The sequence below is a fragment of the Rana temporaria genome, chromosome 4 (genome assembly GCF_905171775.1).
Source record: "Rana temporaria chromosome 4, aRanTem1.1, whole genome shotgun sequence".
Classification (NCBI taxonomy): Eukaryota; Metazoa; Chordata; class Amphibia; order Anura; family Ranidae; genus Rana; species Rana temporaria.
In genome coordinates, this window is record NC_053492.1 from 192,654,466 (window position 1) to 192,674,860 (window position 20,395).

The following is a 20,395-nucleotide window of genomic DNA, read 5'->3' on the forward strand; positions in this document are numbered from 1 at the left end:
TTCAGAAAAAAACAAGCATGCTCTAAAGTGCTGCCTACCTTGGCATCTTTGTTTTTATTATGTTGTGTTTTTGGGTTGCCACTTTTTTTTTTGGAAATTTTTATGAAGACTAAAATAAAAATTAATTTTTCAGCCAAATTTCAACATGTTTCTTTATTGTAGATTTGAGAGATCAGTATTGAGTGGGCAGACCCATTACAAAATAAATAATGCAAACATTAACAAGGTAAAAAAACATGCTTGTGGGTGAGTTAACTAAAAAATTAGGTTGTTGCAGACACTTCACACACTCCTAAATAAAAACAAAATAGAGATTACTAATCAAATTGGTGACAAAAATAAAAAAAAATAAAAAAAGGTGGACCAATATATATATTTAAAATGTTTAAGATGGAAGATACAACTAAATAACAGAACACAAACATAAACATTATCAAACAAGAAAGAAACTAATTAAAAGCTTGTCATAACTATGCAACAAGATCAGCCGCAACAAACGTCCATTTCTGGGTAGCAGTTAAAAGCAGGGGTTAAAGAAGCGCTTTATTTTCTTGTCTATAAGCTGAAAAACACCTTAACGAATGTGCTGATTCCATTCTGAACAGTCGTTTTACATGAATGAGCGCTGCCGTCTCCTAACTTGCTTCTGAGCATGCGCGGGCTTAAATCGACGTTTTTACGTACACACGGTCAATGTTTAGAACACAGAAAACGACGTTGGCCAAAAACGACACATAAAATTGAAGCAGGCTTCAATTTTTTTCTGTCGTTTTTTAGAAGACATAAAACGACGTTGTTGCCCACACACGGTCAATTAAATTGACGTTTTTGAAAATGACGTTTTTTTCCATCGCAGAAAACGATGGTGTGTACGCGGCATAACTTTCTGCTTCAAGCAATGCATCCAGCATCTTCCCAGCAGAAGCATAAGGTAAGGGGGGTGCACTGTGATGTAAGGGAGAGTGGGGGACTCAACTTCTGATGGTGGAATGGCTCTTGACATCTAATTTTAGGGGAGGGGATGCGCTGGACATCTAATCTTACAGATACAACCGGCCCTTTTGAGGGCAATCATAATGCTGATGTGGCCCACGATGAAATTGAGTTTGACACCCCTGCTCTATAGGATAAATAAAGAAAGAACCAAAATAAAAACTCAAGCTCAAATCCAACAGGAGTTATTTTAAATAAAATATTATTAGTGGCAAAAATTACTATCACCTTTATAGTTCAGACATTAGACAATGCACCCTACATACCAGATACTTGCATGTAATGTCTATGTGAAAGGACTACAGGAGAGCAAAGGAATGACTACTTTAAATGTCAAACCCTTTCCCCACATACGATTTAGCAAAATGACAGATAAACAGTAATTATAGCACAATTCAACCTGCTCTGTAAAGAGAGTTCTTGGTGAAAAGCCGCTTTGATGATTTTAGAACCAATTCTCTAAGTGGGGAGGGAAGTAATGTTTGTCCAGTGTTGTTGTGTGAAAATCCGGTTAGTCTTCAGCTAGCTTTGAGTTCTTAATTGCATGCAAATAATACTTCCTGCTAAGGTAGAATAGTTGTTCCAATAGATTATGTGTGGCAAGTAAACAATATTCCTGTGCAACCAGAATTGAAATGTGAATTCACAGTGATCACTGACCTAAGAATATTAAGGTTTGTGGAACTACAAGCAACACCAGATCAATGAATGGCATGGATGTCTGTGTATAGTGTCCATGATATACTGGAGCAAATCTTGGCATTAAAGATGATAAAGCATGTAGAAAATATAGATGTCTATACACAGTGGCCCAGATTCAAGAAGCACTTGCGCGGGAGCAAGTGTGATTTGCGCCGCGCAAGTACTGATTTTCTCCCATGCAAATTTGCGGCTGATTCTGTAAACCAGTTAAGCCTGAAATGCGGCCATTTTCGCGCACGCAGCCTCGCTGCTCCGGCGCAATTATAGCGCAATTTTGCGCGGGGTGTAAGTTGCGCCTTCATGGAATTCCCTCAGCGAATATGCAAATTAGGTACTGCCGATGATTCAGAAACATGCGCGTGTGATGCGCATCTTGCGCTGGAAGCGCGCAAGCTTTTTTCCCCGGGCAAACTTGCTCCTGCTAAAAGCAGGGGCAAGTTAGCAAAAGATGGCCAAATGTCATCTGAAGGAGCGCGCAACTTCAGCAGCACCTAGACAGACGAGCTGAACAAGCAGAGCACCCACATTTTCGGAACCTCACATCTGTGCACCAACATGCCAGGGGCAGCTATGGTTCTTGATATTCTATTGACTGAGCCGACTCGTAGGAGGGCACGGGAGAGGATTTACAGAGGGCGCTACAACCTTTTTGAGATGAGTGATAATGAGGTGTATCGCATGTTTCGCTTCAGCCCTGAAGTCATCCTTGAGTTGGTAACAATCCTGCAGGATGACATCAGCAGCCCGACCCATCGGGGACAGGCAGTGCAGCCACTGGTGAAGGTAGTGGCAACCCTTAATTTTTTGGCAAGTGGCTCATTTCAGCGCACAGGTGGAGTGGTGGCGGGGATGTCCCAATCCAGCATGAGCAGGTGTGTGCACCAAGTGATCCCTGCAATACTCAGACGCATGGGCACACAATTTATCAAACCAACCACGGCTGACCTGTGGCAGAAGGCAATCAGTGATTTTTATGAAATAGCCAGATTTCCACGCACTGTGGGTGCAATAGATTGTACCCATGTGGCACTACGCCCCCCCCGGCTCCTCGAGCATATCTACTGCAACAGGAAACATTGGCATTCGATAAATGTGCAGGTTATTGTGGATGCACATGGCCTCATATGGCATGTCCGTGCCAAACACCCAGGGTCAAGCCATGACAGTTTTATTTACCGACACAGCCCCATCCCAACCGAGTTTGACCAGAACATGTATGGAGACAGCTGGCTGATTGGTGAGTGACATGGGTGTCAGGTATGACTGCCCCCCCCCCCCCCCATGATGCAGACATCACAAGGGGCACATGCACGACTAACATCCTCCTGTCTTTTCCCTTCCAGGTGACTCTGCATATGCCCTGGGACCACATCTGATGACCCCATTTCGTAACCCTCAAACACCAGGAGAGGAAAGATTTAACGAAGCCCATGCACGTACCCGTGCGGTGGTGGAGCGCACATTTGGCATCCTTAAATCTCGATTCCGATGTCTGGATAAATCAGGGGGGACCCTGTTGTATTCACCCAACTTTGTGTGCCAAATCGTCGGGGCATGTTGTATTCTCCACAATTTTGCTCAGAGAAGGGGCATGCACATTGAGCTACGCAATGACCTTACCCCCGAACCACGCAACCCCCCCCCCCAAGAAACACTACCGGATCTTCTGAGGGAAGAGCAATCCGGAATGGTCTTGTGGAACGTCTCTTTGCACATTAAACACACCCTGATCTTGTCACAAGTATAATGCATGTATGCACACCACTGTAGTCCCTAGCACACACCCGACACATGCACCCCAAATTGGATTAGACCCAACAATACCCCATGGTATTAGGGAGCAGCAACGCCGCGTCAAGGCTCCAATTATGTTGCTGTCCATTCATACACCTTTCACATGGCAGAGGGTGACACCCCTTTTCCAGCAGGAGTGCCACCCCCCCCATTCACACACCAGTCACACTGTAGTATACACTCCTCACCGTGTGTAGGGACTACAAATAAATATAAAAGCTCATATTCTGAGCATATATCAAAAATAAAATAAACTCATATCCTGAGCATATATCAACAAAAAAAAAAAATATTCTGAGCATAAAATAAATGTAGAAATTATATCATTTTTTGTTTTTTTTCTTTGGGCCAAGGGTGCCCCGGCTCTGGCTCCTCAATCTCCGTGGTGCGGAGGAGGCATGGGGTGGGGATTGAGGGGGGGGAGGAGCATCAACCCCTACTTCCACACTCCTCGCAGGTGGTGGCTGCATGCCCTCCATGGCGTTGGCCAGGCGGGCGAGGATGGTGTTGGTCTGGGCCAACATCCGCATTTGGCGGGTGGTGGTATCCCGCTGATGACGGCGGGTAACTCTCCCCTCCTCCCGCACTGCAGCGGTGTTGGCCTGCACAGCAGCGGTGTTGGCCTCCACCGCAGCTGCCATCCTGCTTAATAAAGCGGGGGCGTTCTCCTGAGCCACCAAGCAGGTGACTATGGCCTTGGAGTTGCCACTAATTTCCGCCAGGCTCTGTGAGACATGTTTGTCCCGGTCTGCATGCAGGGTGAGGGCATGCTGCACAGAGGTGGAGGTGGATGCCATGCTGTCCGCCAGGCGTCGAACATCTCCCACCATGGCCCCTATATGGCGGGTCTGCAGGGCCTGCTCCTCCAGCAGACCGTCACGGAGGCTGGAGGATATATGCCTCGTTTTGGACAGAGCCTTCCTGGGAGGAGAGGCTCGGGCACGGACAGAGGGAGAAGGGGAGGGGTCCACAATGGAGGGGCTTGCCCTGGAGGGGCTAGCCCTGGAGGGGGATGACGTGCTGGGCGGGGGGGTGGTGGGTTGCTCAGGGATGGTGGTATCCTCCTGGAGGGAGCCAGAGTCCTCCTGGATGAGGAAAAAGGAATCCTCCTCCAACACAACTTCCTCCACCATACTTGGCCCCGGTAGGATCTCCTCCTGGACCAGCATAGCCATAATGTCCATGGGGCCTGACTGGACCCCTGGCTCTGGTATGGATGGCGTGGGTCGACCCGCAGCCGAAGACGGCCCAGCTTCATCATCATCATCACCACCTGTGGATGACACCAAAACGAAATATATTGCTGGTGCAACACACTGCTCACATGTTCACTTCTACCCCCTCCCATGATGCACAGCAGATATGAAACAAAAATAATAGTTCCATCTTCACTTCTACCCACAAATATGTTCACTTCTACCCCCTCCCATGATGCACAGCAGATATGAAACAAAAATAATAGTTCCATCTTCACTTCTACCCACAAATATGTTCACTTCTACCCCCTCCCATGATGCACAGCAGATATGAAACAAAAATAATAGTTCCATCTTCACTTCTACCCACAAATATGTTCACTTCTACCCCCTCCCATGATGCACAGCAGATATGAAACAAAAATAATAGTTCCATCTTTACTTCTACCCACAAATATGTTCACTTCTACCCCCTCCCATGATGCACAGCAGATATGAAACAAAAATAACTTACCAGTCCCCAAGTTCCCAACAGTGGAGTCGTACCCTGCAAGTCCCTCCACCTGCTCCTGCACAAAAGTTTGGGCAATAAGCTCCTCCTCATGATTAAGACGGATCTTACATTGCGGTCCACCTCCCGTGCCACCGGTATGTTTTCTGATAAGAGCCAGTTTATCCCGGACCCTGCGCCTCATATCATTCATTTTTTTTTTAATGTCATCCCAGGAACGCTCTTCATTACCCAGGGCATTGATGTCCAGGGCTATGGCTTCAAAGATAGCCCTCCTTTGGGCAACGGTGGTGTTTGCCCGCTGGGCACCATATAGAAGTTCTTTATGTTGCTGGAGTGCAGCAATTAAGATGTCCATCTCCGCAGTCACAAAGTTTGCCTTTCTTTTTTTAGTTCCTTTGGGAGGTGCCATCTCTTCAAAATGGGCTGAATTTCCTTGCTCGGGGGGGTAGGAAAAAGCAGGATGAAATTCAGCAAAGAACCTGCGCAAGTCTGCTCCTATTTATTTGCTCAGTGCAAGCAGCTGAGCATGATTTGCCCTGAAATTATGCTAGGCGCAGTTTGACGCATGCGCAGACGGCAGCGCTATAACTGCGCATGCGCGCGCCCGGCGCAAACCTCTGCTGAGCCGAAAAATCCTCATTTACATAGGGGCACACCCACTTTGACTTGCACGGCCTTGCGCCCTCAGCTTTGCCTTAAACAGGAGCAAATTAAATGAACAAACGATTCCTGAATCAGGTGGCAATTTGGCAAAATTGCCCCAGCGCAGAGAAATTCAGCTGAGCAGCTCATGTGTAAGTAATGGGCAAATCTACCTGAATCTGGGCCAGTGTCTGTTAAATTGGGCAATCTCCCGCTCATCACACTGGACCAAGGGATGGTCTCCGGTCTCTGCTGCACCGCTCTACAGCTCACACCAATCTGGTCACTCTGCAAGGTGGATTAGACAGCAACGATCTCCAAGCCGCTACCAAACAGTATATAGAGACTGTCCACAGTTGTCCTTCCAGATATCTGCTGGGTAAATCTGTTAAAGTAGGCCTCAGCAATTGCAGCTCCTCTGAGTAGCAGATTCCCTAAACACAGATCTACACCAGTCCCAAGAGAGCATGTCAGGCCCCAGCCTTGCACTTATAGTCCCTCCCAGTGATCCGTGCTTCTCCATCAGCCTGCTGATAGTTTCACACCATATCGTCAGAGGGCAAATCCCCTCCAGATGGACTACATGTCCCAAGATGCCTTGCTTCTTCCTCTAACCAAAGAGTCACAGAACAGGTAAGCTGGAACACTAGTGGAAAACAGCTCCTTGGTAACAGCGTCTTCTGATTGCAGGAAATGTAAGTATCCAGCTCCTGGCTACATGAATATTGCAGAAGTTTGTTTGTTCCCCCTCCACACTCTCCCTCTGGTCTCCACTCACACTGTGCTATAATAAAGCATTCCTATGTACCCTTACATACTCACCTTTGCCAGTCAGACCACAACATTCCCTGCTTATGTGGTCAGTGATCTATGGACAGTTCTGTGTTCAGGAATGTTTTTTGCTTACACTGAATCCAATCATACTGGGTTCCAAGTAAACCGTGCCCAACTCCACCTCTTCCATGTGGTCTCAGGTATGGTACACCTAACTGTACCCAGTTATAATGTGGAAGCCTAGGATCACACGCTACCAGTATTGGTAACAGCAAACGGTCCTTTTATTTTCAAAAACAGGCAAACAGAAAAAAGTTTCTCATCAGCAAGGAAATATACACAGAAATAGTCCATCAATTTCTGGAACAATACTAAAGGCTCATCTCATCACCAATATCCGTATAAAGTTCCTGCCTGCTTCAGGAGTCCCAAAGAGGAGCCCTGCACAGTTCAGCAACTGTGTCTCAGTCACAATATAGGGCTAGATTCAGGTACGAGATACAACGGCATATCTCCAGATATGCCGTCGTATCTCTGAGTTGCGGCGTCGTATCTATGCGCCTGATTCTTAGAATCAGTTACGCATAGATTTGACTAAGATCCGACCGGTGTAAGTCTCTTACGCCGTCGTACCTTAGTTGCAATTTTACGCTGTCTGCTATGTGGCGCTTCCGTCGATTTACGCAAGGAATATGCTAATTAAGTAGATACGCCGATTAACAAACGTAGGTACGCCCAGCGCATTTTTACGTCGTTTACGTTAGGCTTTTTCCGGCGTAAGGTTGCTCCTGCTATATGAGGCGTACGCAATGTTAAGTATGGACGTCGTTCCCGCGTCGAATTTTGAAATTTTTACATCGTTTGCGTAAGTCGTTCGCGGCTGTACGTAAGTTACGTTCACGTCTAAAGCATTGACGATTTGCGGTGGAATTTCGAGCATGCGCACTGGGATTCTTTTACGAACGGCGAATGTGCCGTTTGTAAAAAACGTCAAATACGTGGGGTCACACTAAATTTATATAAAACACGCCCACATCATCCAAATTTTAATTAGGCGGGCTTAGGCCGGAGCACATACATTACGCCGCCGTAACTTAGGGCGCAAGTTCTTTCTGAATATGGAACTTACGGCGATACGTTACGCCCGCACAACATTACGCAGGGCTACCTGAATCTAGCCCCTAGTCTGCACTACTCATTTAGATGTGTTCTCCTCTACTCCACTTCACAGACACCTGGTGGCTGTATCCTATTTTTTTTGTTTGTTTTTCTGGAATCTCCTGCAGATGGGTTAACCCTTTCAGGACCAAAGTTCTTGTAATCAGAGTTGGAGATTCTTTCCCACCCAAAATCTCTCTGAGCCTCCTAATTTCCAGGTCCCAAATGAAGACTTACCAATCCTGAGAGCACTGTAAGTTAGTCCTCTCCTCTCCAAGCAGATTACCCCTGAACCCCTTACCCTGCATAGGTGAGAACCCTTGAATACTCAAAAATTGCATTCAAGTCATCTCCCTTAAAGGGACCATAACCCAAATAATGGGAACATGTATCTCCCATTCAGGACTCATCCCTGGGGTCCTGCACACTGGGCACAGTTTGGAGCCCTAACACTACACAAACTATCCAGAGTGAGGGGGTGAACCATGTATGGGTATGGCTAAAACTGTCAGAGTGAGTACACACTTATTCTCCTAAGATTAGCAGTTGGAGGCATCAGTGGCTTATATCTCACACAGCAGATAAGCAGGCATACAGATAGGGCTGTAGGCCAGGGGGACCCAACCTTTTGAAGAACGAAGGCCACTTAAGCGATTTAGCTAACAGTTGGAAGCCACAATAAGCTGAGTTGGCGGATGACAGGTCTGCGTCCACTCTGAACATGCAGAGCAGACAGGGACACAACACACTCTACTCTATGAGCGCTCCAATCCTATTCACCCAGACGGAAGGGAATGGATCCCCTTCTGTTAATTTTTTTTAGCAGATTGGATTGGAGGTCTGCAGGTGTAGGGGTATGCCTATAAATAAAAGGGGGACTCAATCAGACTGATCATGTAAAAGGGGCCTAAGGCTGCTTTCACACTGATGTGTTGTGGTTTACCCACACCTTGGGTGCAGCGCAGTGTACCTGTGGCTTTCTTGCGGGTTAGCTGCACTTTGCCATAGAATCCTATTATACCTTGCAAGTGTGGTGCACTTTCTGAAAGCGCAACAAACCCACCAGTAATAACAACAGACGTCTATGACATGGGTGCAGTGCGGGTAACCAGCAGGTGCACTGCACCTGTAGATCATTTTGAAAGCAGCCCAGTAGTTAGTGTACCAGTGTAGAGAACAGATATCCCCATTGTTGTTTGATTCTAATTAAAAACTGACCTCAATCTTCACTTCTTCCTCAGGATCTCTGCATGTATCACCGGCTGCTGTTGTCACCCAGGCGTTTATGTCTGACTGTCCTCTAGGCGGGTATGGCTGGCGGATAAGGCTGTCCCACAGGCAGGTATGGCTGGAGGCTGCTGCTGTCCACCAGGGTGGGTATCGCTGGCTGCTGGTTTGGCTTGTAGCTACTGCTGTCCACCAGGGTGGGTATGGTTGGCGGCTGCTGCTGTCCCCCAGACGGGTATGAGTGGCAGCTGCTGCTGTCCCCCAGGTGGATTTGGCCAATGGCTGCTGCTGTCCCCCAGGGGCGGCTATGGCTGGAGGCTGCTGCTGTCTGCCAGTTTGGGTATCGCTGTTGGCTGCTATCCACAGAGGAGGAGTGCATTTGGTATCACTCTGCCTGTGATAGGAGCCGGTGCTATTCAAGTAGAGGCTCTGCTCATTACTGCAGCCGCATGCTTCCTAAACTGCTGGCTCTATTCTTTACATTGATGCTCTGGGATGGCGGGTCGGGAACCCGCAATTTGGGCTTGCCGACCCGCCAGCCCAGACAGGTGGTGGTGGGCCACCTCAGAGGGTGCCAGGGGCCACATTTGACTCACAGGTCAGCGGTTGAGTGCCCCTGCTGTAGGCACAGGAGTGCATAGGCTGCCTCTTTTTGACTTATTTCAATTCACCTCAAAAATGGAATTCTCAGAATTTGTTGAGAAATTTACTGAACTCTGTGTAATTCAAACATCAGCCAATTTGCTCATCACTAGTCAAAACGTGTCCATGATGTTATGGGTTCACATGTGAATGCGGTCCTGGAAGGACACATTTTGCTCTTGCATTTATCCATATGTTAAAATAAACGATCTACTATTATACTGAAGTTTCATACATTGTTAAAGGCAATTTTTTCTTCAATCAGTTCACCTTTCATATGCTACACTCTAGAAATCTGTATTATTCTTGTGAACCAATTCCTTCTTCATTATAAGGCAACAATAAAAGAAAATAGACATCCGTATTCAGGATGCTAAAGATTGCTTCACAAAAATCACAGCAGGGAGAATGATGTTGGTTGATTGAGCTCGGTGTTGGAAACTCCTGAAGATAAAATGCTTGTCCCCCTACTGTGGGCCAAAAGCAAACATAAACTAAAGCATCAATTGACAATAAAGCTTCCAGACCATTACACTGAAATTTAGCAGAGTGTGTTGTGTGCCTGCAAGTGTCCTCACAGTGTGAAAGTAGGAATTTTATAATGCGCAGGGCGTAACGGATGTGTCATTAACTCAAATGTGAGTAATGTAAGCTTGCAATTTATGTGTTCCGAAGTTCATGCAGCTGAGCTACAGAATATTTTTTTTAACATATCATTTAGATTCCAGATGTTAAAGATGCACATTAAAGGGCAGAGTGTAATGAACGGAGCAAAAAAAAAAAAAAAAAGACTTATGCATAGGAGGTCATTAAATGTAGATGAATTATTTGTTTTTAGTGACATTTTGCTTGTCTGTGGGAAAGAAAATGATTTGACAGTCGATGTGGATTTTGGATACAACCCATTGATTCTGTCAATTAGTATTTCTCAGAAATGTAATGAACAAAAATACATTCATCTAAAATGTATGTTTTTTTTTTTTTAAATCCATGCAGATCATGGAGGCCTCAGTGGCATGCTTTGTATGAGTTTGCATCTTCAGCCACTTATTTGTGGCCGTTTTGAGAATCTCAATCACTCTGCTTTATTCTTCATGTTCTCCGGGAGGTGCTACATTTTCTAAGAACAAAAAATTAGGGAACTATGGGCCAGATTCACAAACAGCGGCGCAAATTAAGTTACTCAAAACGTATGTCATTTAAGTTACGGCGCCTTAATTTTGTGTTGTAAGTGCCGTATCCACAGCGCATTTGCGCCCAAAATTGCGCAAGCGTAACTTAAATCCAGAGACGTAAGGCGGGGTTATTGCAAGTGGGAAGGAAGTGGGCATGCTCCATTGTAATGAGCCGTGACCCCATGCAAATGAAGGGCCGGCCGTACTGCGCATGCACGCACGAATCTGCACCTCACTGGGCATGTGCAGAACTCGGCACGGCGCAATCAGTGAGATAGGTAAAAGGCCAAGCGTACTTAGTTTGAGAATCGCCCTGTGTATAAATAGCCCCAGTCAAACACACTTCCCTTGCAAAAGTACATCCCTGTTTTCCCCTTTCCTAGAGCAAGTTGCTTCTGCTCTGTCGTCTGTTGGTGTGTGTTGGTGAGTTTAGTGTTAGATAAAAGTTTTGGAGGAGTAGTAGAGTGTAGTAGCTGTGTTTTTTTTCTGAGTGTATTTTCTGTGTGTTTTTTCTGATTGTTTTTTTTCTGAGTGTATTTTCTGTTTGTTTTTTCCGTGTTTGTTTTTGAATTTGTATTAGCTGTCTGCTTGTGTGGTTTGATTTTTGTGTGTGTTTCTTCTGTGAGTATTTGTGTTTGTTTGTTGTGTGAGTATTTGTGTTTGTTATGTTTGTTTTTTGTTGGTGCTGAGTGGTGGGTGTTATGGCACCGAAGCGCAGGAAGCTGAATTTTTCAGTCGCAGATAAGCAGATACTTGCTAGGGCCATCACCCGATATGGGCATTATTTGCATGGCCCTGAGAGCCGGAACACCCCCCGGCCAGGAAGAAGGAGATCATTCAAAAAATTACTGATCAGATCAATGCGGCGGGGGGGGGGACGAGGACCCCCAGTGGGATTCAAAAGAAGATCAACGATCTTAAGTGCCTGGTCCGGGACAAGATGGCCAAAATACATGCCCATGCCACGGGCACTGGAGGAGGCCCACCCTGCTCCGTCAGGCTGACTGAGGAGGAATGGGCAGTGGCCCGGTGTTTCCATAGCCAGCAGGTGGTGGGCCTGCCTGGCTTTCAATCTGATTCTCCTGTGAGGCCAGGTAATTTTTGGGTTTTTCTATCTGGTGATTAGCATGTGTGGGTGGGGGAAGGGAAGATGTGCCAAGTGTGTGGATCCTCCAACCTGTGAATGTTTTGTGTCCTCCACAGATGGCCAGGAGATTGCTGGGCCATCAGGCCAGGAGGTTGCTGGGCCATCAGGCCAGGCTGCACCATCCCCAGGACAACAGGCTGCTGAGGAGCCCCAAGAATGGCAGGAGTCCCCAGGGGAGGGGAGTGGCCACACCTCCCCTCATGAGGAGGTTGAGGGGGAGGAGGATGAGGGGGGGAGGCTGAGGATGAAGATATGGAGATTGCCAGGGAAATCCTTTTGGCCTTGGATGTGGTTCCCCCTGAGGCTACCCCTGAGGCTGGCAGCAGTCAGGCCTCCATCAGGGGTAGCCCCTCCCACTCCTCCCCCAACAGGCCTCCCCCACAAGGGTCTCTCTCTCCCCTCCTCCCAGGCCACAAGACTCAGCTGCAGGCAGGATGGCGACCCAGAGGACCGGGGGGGGCGAGTGTCTGCCGGCCAGTCTGCAGAGGGACAATGCCCGGCAGACCCGCCATCTGGGTCAGATCAACCAGACTCTGACCCAGATGGAGGACAGCCTGGGCTTAATTAAGGAGTCACTCACTGATGTGGCCACAAACTCCTTGGCGGTCATCACATGCTTTTGTGACCTGCAGACGGCCACAACAGGCGTGGCCCAGGAGGTGAGTGCCCTGACCCAGGCTGTCCAGGACAATACCCGGGCTGTCCAGGCCAATACGGCTGCCCTCACAATCAGTCTGAACAGAATTGCAGTGGCCTTGGAGGGCAGGCCAGCAGGAGGACAGTCACCAGGGGAGGCTCCTCCTTCCCCTGCTCACGCCCCCCATGAGTCTCCTCCTTCCCCTGCTCACCCCCCTCCAGGAGTCTCCCCTGGTTGGCCGTGGCCGTGCCCGTGGGCGGCCCAGGCGTAGCTCTCGCCGCCACCGTTAAGTTTTGGGGTACTTTTTTTTTTGTTTTTAATTTTTTTTTTATTATACTGTACTTATGATTTGTTTTATGTGTGTGAATGATGTATGAATGTGGGGGTGGCATTTCTGATTAAATAAGGGGTGTCACCCTCAGTTTTGGTGGAGTAGGGATCCCCAAGACCAGGGAGAAGTGATCCCAGGTCCATGTGAATGGTGTATGAATGCACAGTGACATAATTGGAGCCGTGGCTGGTGTAAAGTTAGGGCACCTTTTATAAAGTGTAATTTTACACCATGAAACTAGCAGAAGCGCACAGGGCGTAATCTACGCCGCACACACTTAATTTTGTGGATCGCCTTATCTCCCTCATTTGCATCTTTGCCTATCAAAACAGCGGTGTGTCTAGCGTATTTTGCGCACGAGGAAGCGCCGGTGTAATTCTTTTAGGTAGGACGGAAAAAATGGATTTCAGGCGTATCTCGTTTTGAGGATACGGCCCAAAGATACGCGCCACACATTTTTCAATTACGCCGCGCATCTTGAGTTAAGTCGGCGCATCTGCTTTGTGAATCTGGCCCTTAGTTCCCTATTTGTAGTGGAACAACACAAGGTAGCACTTGTTGGTGTTAATCTATTGTGTGCATTACACAGTATTAGACATAAATAACCCACAGTAGCGCAATCCTTATTTTACATTAATATACACTTTTTGCAATGTTTCTTCCCCCCAAAAATATGTACTGTAGAAGAAAACATATTGGCCTAAACTGAGGAAGACATTTTTTTTATATATATTTTTGTGGGGTATTTATTTATTATAGCAAAAAGTAAAAAAAATGTCCATATGGTGTGACCAAATCCCCATATTTTTTTCTGAATATGTTCAGGTGTTTTAAATAGGTTTGCAGGATTTAAATGTCATTTTTGTATGTGTGCGCTGTAATCAGATTTTTTGGTGTTTATTGCTGTCTGTGCCCATGTTAAGGATATTCACCCTCACTATTTGTCTTGTGTACCATTATCCTTGAAAGTGAAAGTAAAAGAAAATCCCACATTTTAGGTTGTCCCCAGAAAATAAGGGAAATCTTACAATGGGGACAAGAAATTCCCTGTGGGTCCCCAAGGAATTCCCTTAGTTTGCAGGAATTTCCTCTCAGTTCTTGTTTGGCTATGGGACAGGAAGTGAAGGGAAATCTCCATAAAGGGACACAGATAGAAAAAAAAATCTGACAAGGTTTATAATCTTCCCTTACTCTTTTCATTATGTAGCAAAGTGCCACTTTTGATGTGGATAAAAGACTACCGTTTACAGATAAAGAAGCAACTGAGCTCCCTCCAGTGGCCAATTGTTATAGCCACCTCCTGTTTGGTTTTAGCCTGGTGCAACAATGAATGATGGGAATTGAAGTACAGGGAGATATAGGGGCAGATTCACGTAGAGCCGCGTAAAATTGTGCGGGCGTAACATATCTGATTTACGTTACGCCTCCGCAACTTACACGGGCAAGTGCTGTATTTTCAAAGCACTTGCTCCGTAAGTTGCGGCGGCGTAGCGTAAATCGGGCGGCGTAAGCCCGCCTAATTCAAATTTGGATCAGGGGGGCGTGTTTTATGCAAAACTACTGTGACCCAACGTGATTGACGTTTTTTCGGAACGGCGCATACGCCGTCCGTGGAATTTCCCAGTGTGCATTGCTCCAAAGTATGCCGCAAGGACGTCATTGGTTTTGACGTGAACGTAAATGTTGCCCAGTCCCATTCACGGACGACTTACGCAAACGACGTAACTTTTTCAAATTACGACGCGGGAACGACGGCCATACTTAACATTGGCTGCGCCTCATATAGCAGGGGCAACTTTACGCCGGGAAAAGCCTAACGTAAACGTTGTAACTTTACTGCGTCGGCCGCGCGTACGTTCGGGAATTCGTGTATCTAGCTAATTTGCATACTCGCAGCGGAATTCGACGGAAAGCGCCACCTAATGGTCCAAAAAAAAAAATGCAGTTAAGATCCGGCGGCGTAAGAGACTTACGCCTGTCGGATCTAATGGATATCTATGCGTAACTGATGCGTAACTGATTCTAAGAATCAGGCGCATAGATACGATGGTGCAACTCAGAGATACGACGGCGTATCTGGAGATACGCTGTCGTATCTCGGTTGTGAATCTGGGCCATAGACTCTATTGCCTGGTTATTTGACAGACTACAATGTCCAGAGTGCAACTGTGCCATCCCAAAGTACTTTGCGCCCCGCACAGCCTGCTGGGTCAAGGACATCTTCGGCTCGCTCTCTTTGGACCACCTCTTCGAGCAAATAGGAGGCCTGTTTTGAGGCCTGTCTCTGGAAGCCTAGGCCTGAGTAGCACACTCCTGTGCGGATCGCCCATCCTGAAAGGGGAGTTCCTGACGGAGAGGCCTAGGATCTGGATTTCGTGTACGGAGCATTCCAGAGAGGTCAGGTCTAGTTGGGTGAGATGGGCACCTGCCCAACAATATTGACTGTGTTGCAGGAAATAACTTCATCTTTCACATTATGCAAAAACATTGGGCTAACTTTACTGTTTTTTTTTAAGCACAAAACTGTTTTTTTGTGTGTAAAAGACACGTTAGAAAAATTGCTGCGCAAATACCGGGTGACAAAAAAGTTGCAACGACCACCATTGTATTCTCTAAGGTCTTTGCTAAAAATGAATATATAATGTTTTGGGGTTCTATGTAATTTTCTAGCAAATAAATTATGATTTTTACATGTAGGAGAGGAATGTCAGAATTGGCCTGGGTGCTCCAGAACTCTGGAAGGTGCTGCCTGCATGTTGTGCCTCTGTATGTGGCCACGCTTTGTAAAAGTCTCACAAATGGGGTATCACCATACTCGGGAGGGATAGCAGAATGTGTTTTGTGGTGTAATTTGTGCTATGCATATGCTGTGTGCAACCTGCTAATATGAAAATTTTGTGAAAACAAAACAAAAGAAAAAAAAAACTTGATTTTGCAAAGAATTGTGGGAAAAAATTACAACTTCAAAAAACTCACCATGCCTCTTTCTAAATACCTTTGAAGGTCTTCTTTCCAAAAAGGGGTCATTTAGGGGGTATTTGTACTTTTCTGGCATGTTAGGGTCTCAAGAATTGAGATAGGCCGTCAGTACTTCAGGTGTGATCAATTTTCAGATATCGTCACCATAGCTTGTGGATGCTATAACTTTAACAAAGACCAAATAATATTCACCAATTTGTACTTATTTTTACCAAAGATATATAGCAGTATACATTTTGGCCAAATTATATGAAGAAAAAATAAAAATTTGCTAAATTTTATAACAGAAACCAAGAAAAATTCATTTTTTTTAATGAATTTTTAGTATTTTTTTCTCTTATAGCGCAAAAAATAAAAAAAAACAACGGTGATTAAATACCACCAAAAGAAAGCTCTATTTGTGTGAAAAAAAGGACGAAAATTTGATTTTATTTCCATCATTTACACTTTCAAAATTATAGAAAACAAAAAAAATGGAGTCTGCAAAAGTTTGGGCACCCTGCAGAGTTAATATCTTGTACTGCCCCCTTTGGCAAGTATCACAGCTTGTAAATGCTTTTTGTAGCCAGCCAAGAGTCTTTCAATTCTTGTTTGAGGTATCTTTGCCCATTCTTCCTTACAAAAGTTTCCAGTTCTTTAACCACTTAAGGACCGCCTCCTGCACATATACGTCGGCAGAATGGCACGGCTGGGCACAAGCACGTATATATCCGTCCTGTACTTGTACCCAGCCGTGGGTCGCGGGCGCGCGCCCGCGGCGCGCTCCCGCAACCCGGTCCGAAGCTCCGGGACCGGGACCGCGGGTCCCGCGGACCAGATCGCTGCTCGAGTGCGGCGATCGGTCCCCGAAGCTGAAGAACGGGGAGAGCCGTGTGTAAACACGGCTTCCCCGTGCTTCACTGTGGCGGCGTATCGATCGCGTCATCCCCTTTATAGGGGAGACACGATCGATGACATCACACCTACAGCCACACCCCCCTACAGTTGTAAACACTCACACAGTGAACCTTAACTCCTACAGCGCCCCCTGTGGTTAACTCCCAAACTGCAACTGTCATTTTCACAATAAAGAATTCAATTTAAATGCATTTTTTGCTGTGAAAATGACAATGGTCCCAAAAATGTGTCAAAATTGTCCGAAGTGTCCGCCATAATGTCGCAGTCACGAAAAAATCGCTGATCGCCGCCATTAGTAGTAAAAAAAATAAAAAAAATAAAAATGCAATACAACTATCCCCTATTTTGTAAACGCTATAAATTTTGCGCAAACCAACCGATAAACGATTATTGCGATTTTGTTTACCAAAAATAGGTAGAAGAATACGTATCGGCCTAAACTGAGGAAAAAAAAAATTATATATGTTTTTGGGGGATATTTATTATAGCAAAAAGTAAAAAATATTGAATTTTTTTCAAAATTGTCGCTCTATTTTTGTTTATAGTGCAAAAACTAAAAACCGCAGATGTGATCAAATACCACCAAAAGAAAGCTCTATTTGTGGGGGAAAAAGGACGCCAATTTTGTTTGGGAGCCACGTCGCACGACCGCGCAATTGTCTGTTAAAGCGACGCAGTCCCGAACTGTAAAAACACCTTGGGTCTTTAGCCAGCATATTGGTCCGGGGCTTAAGTGGTTAAGATTTCTGGGCTGTCTGTCACGCACTGCTGTTTTAAGGTCTATCCATAGATTTTCAATTATGTTGAGGTCAGGAGATTGTGAAGGTCATGGCAAAACCTTCAGTTTACGCCTTTTGATGTAATCCCCCGTGGATTTTGAGGTGTGTTTAGGATCATTATCCATTTGTAGAAGCCATCCTCTCTTTAACTTCATCTTTTTCACAGATGGCATCAAGTTACCAATCCGAAATTTGCTGAGATTTTATTGAATCCATTTTTCCTTTTACTCGTGAAATGTTCCCTGTGCCACTGGCTGCAATACAACCCCAAAGCATGATTGATCCACCCCCATGCTTAACAGTTGGACAGAGGTTCTTTTCATTAAATTCTGTGCCCTTTCTTCTCCAAACGTACCTTTGCTCATTCTGGACAAAAAGTTCTATTTTAACCTCATCGGTCCACAGAACTTGTTTCCAAAATGCACCAGGCTTGTCTATATGTTCATTTGCAAAGTTCAACCGCTGGTTTTTGTGGTGAGGACGTAGAAGAGGTTTTCTTCTGATGACTCTTCCATGAAGACCATATTTGTACAAATATCTCTTTATAGTGGAATAGTGTACCACAACTCCAGTGTCTGCCAGATCTTTCTGGAGGGATCGTGCAGTCAAACGTGGGTTTTGAATTACTTTTCTCACAATCCTGCGAGCTGTTCTGTCTGATATTTTTCTTGGTCTTCCAGATCTTGCTTTAACTTCCACTGTTCCTGATGACTACCATTTCTTAATTACATTCTGAACAGAGGATATTGACATCTGAAAACGCTTTGCTATCTACTTATAGCCTTCTCCAGCTTTGTGAGTGTCAACTATTTTCAGTTTCAGTTTTCTAGACAACTGCTTAGAAGAACCCATGGTGCTGATTGTTGGGGCAAGCTCAGATGAGTCTGGGCATTTAAAACCTTTGAGATTGACATCACCTGGTCTTCCCAGACGATGATTGAGAACAATCCATGACACTGGCAGGTCTCAGATTTGCAAAGGGGGCAGTGCATGCTATAAATTCTGCAGGGTGCCCAAACTTTTGCAGACGACATTTTTTTGTGTTCTGTAATTTTGAAAGTGTAAATGATGGAAATAAAATCTAACTTTTTTTGACATATTATAAGAATGTCTAATCTGTAATTTGATGCCTTTTGGAGATTTTTCCATCTTTCCTTGGCTTCGTTATGCACATTAATACACATTTTTACCTGGGGTGCTCAAACTTTCGATCCCCACTGTATCTATATGTAAATATACTTTTAGATTTACAGTATTTACTATTCTAGTTTACTCAGTGTTGCTTTTGCCAAAGCTGGGTGAGGCCTGGTGAAGAGGTGTTTCAGCATTGTATATACCTTGCTGGAAGAATCCGTTTGCGGTGTGCTTAATGTGATAATCTACACTGTTAAATATTAAGGGCCAGATTCTCAGTGGAGATACGACAGCGTATCTCCAGATACGCCGTCGTATCTCTGAGTTGCGCCGTCGTATCTATGCGCCTGATTCATAGAATCAGTTACGCATAGATTTTCCTTAGCTCCGACAGGCGTAAGTCTCTTACACCGTCGGATCGTAACTGCATATTTACGCTGGCCGCTAGGGGCGTGTACGCTGATTCTTGATTTCAAAATATGTAAATGAGCTAGATACGCGAATTCAGGAACGTACGCCCAGGCCGGCGCAGTACAGTTACGCAGTTTACGTTAGGCTTTTCCCGGCGTATAGTTACCCCTGCTATATGGTGGCGTAAGTGCGGCGTACCAATGTTAAGTATGGCCGTCGTTGCCGCGTCGAAATTTGAAAAAGTTACGTTGTTTGCGTAAGTCGTCCGTGAATGGGGCTGGACGTCATTTACGTTCACGTCGAAACCAATGACGTCCTTGCGGCGTATTAGGAGCAATGCACACTGGGAAATTCCACGGAACGGCGCATCACAGAACATTAACATAAAACACCCCCCCCTGTCCCACATTTAAATTAGGCGGGCTTACGCCGGCCGATTTACGCTACGCCGCCGCAACTTACGGAGCAAGTGCTTTGAGAATACAGCACTTGCCCGTCTAAGTTGCGGAGGCGTAACGTAAATCGGATACGTTACGCCGCCGCAAAGATACACGGATCTACGTGAATCTACCCCTTATTATCCTAGACTCTTACAGGACCCTGTAAGCAGTCCACTGTACCGTATTAACTTGTTTATTCACTTTTATCTTCTTACCAAGTAAAGTTTTTCTTTGGTTAAGTACTAACCTGTGTGCAGTCTATCTATTACCCTGTGGGATCAGTGGTCAATATAGGGTAACAATTTACTTGCAAGTCTTACTGTGGTATTATCTTATTGTGCTCCCCAGCAACCAGTGGGTTACACAATCTTCACCTATACCAGTTGTGCCAAGGGAGGGTTCGAGCCAGTTTCAGGGGTTGATAGCCAGAGTACAGACCCAAACAAAACCAGCAGCTATTTCGGGGGTAGTGCTACAATTACATAAGCCGCTATAAAATTGTTGATTTATTGGATAGTACGTTTTTAATACCAAGACCCCTACATCCTATATTGTGTATGCATTCGTTTATATTTTCTATCAAAGCTCAGAGGAATTCAGTTACACTCCTAATCAGGTCCACAAACTAAAGGCTGGTGTTTCCTTTATAGACAGGAAACTTTTTACTTCCAGCTTAGTACTGCTTATGACAAAACAATTGATCTCATGATCAAAATGCTCTCGAAAAAGATATACAGTACATGTTCATTTATAAGAATTTTCTTGTTCTAAAATGATTTATGTACATTTCAATTTTGGGTTGAGAAAATCAAGGGTTTTATTA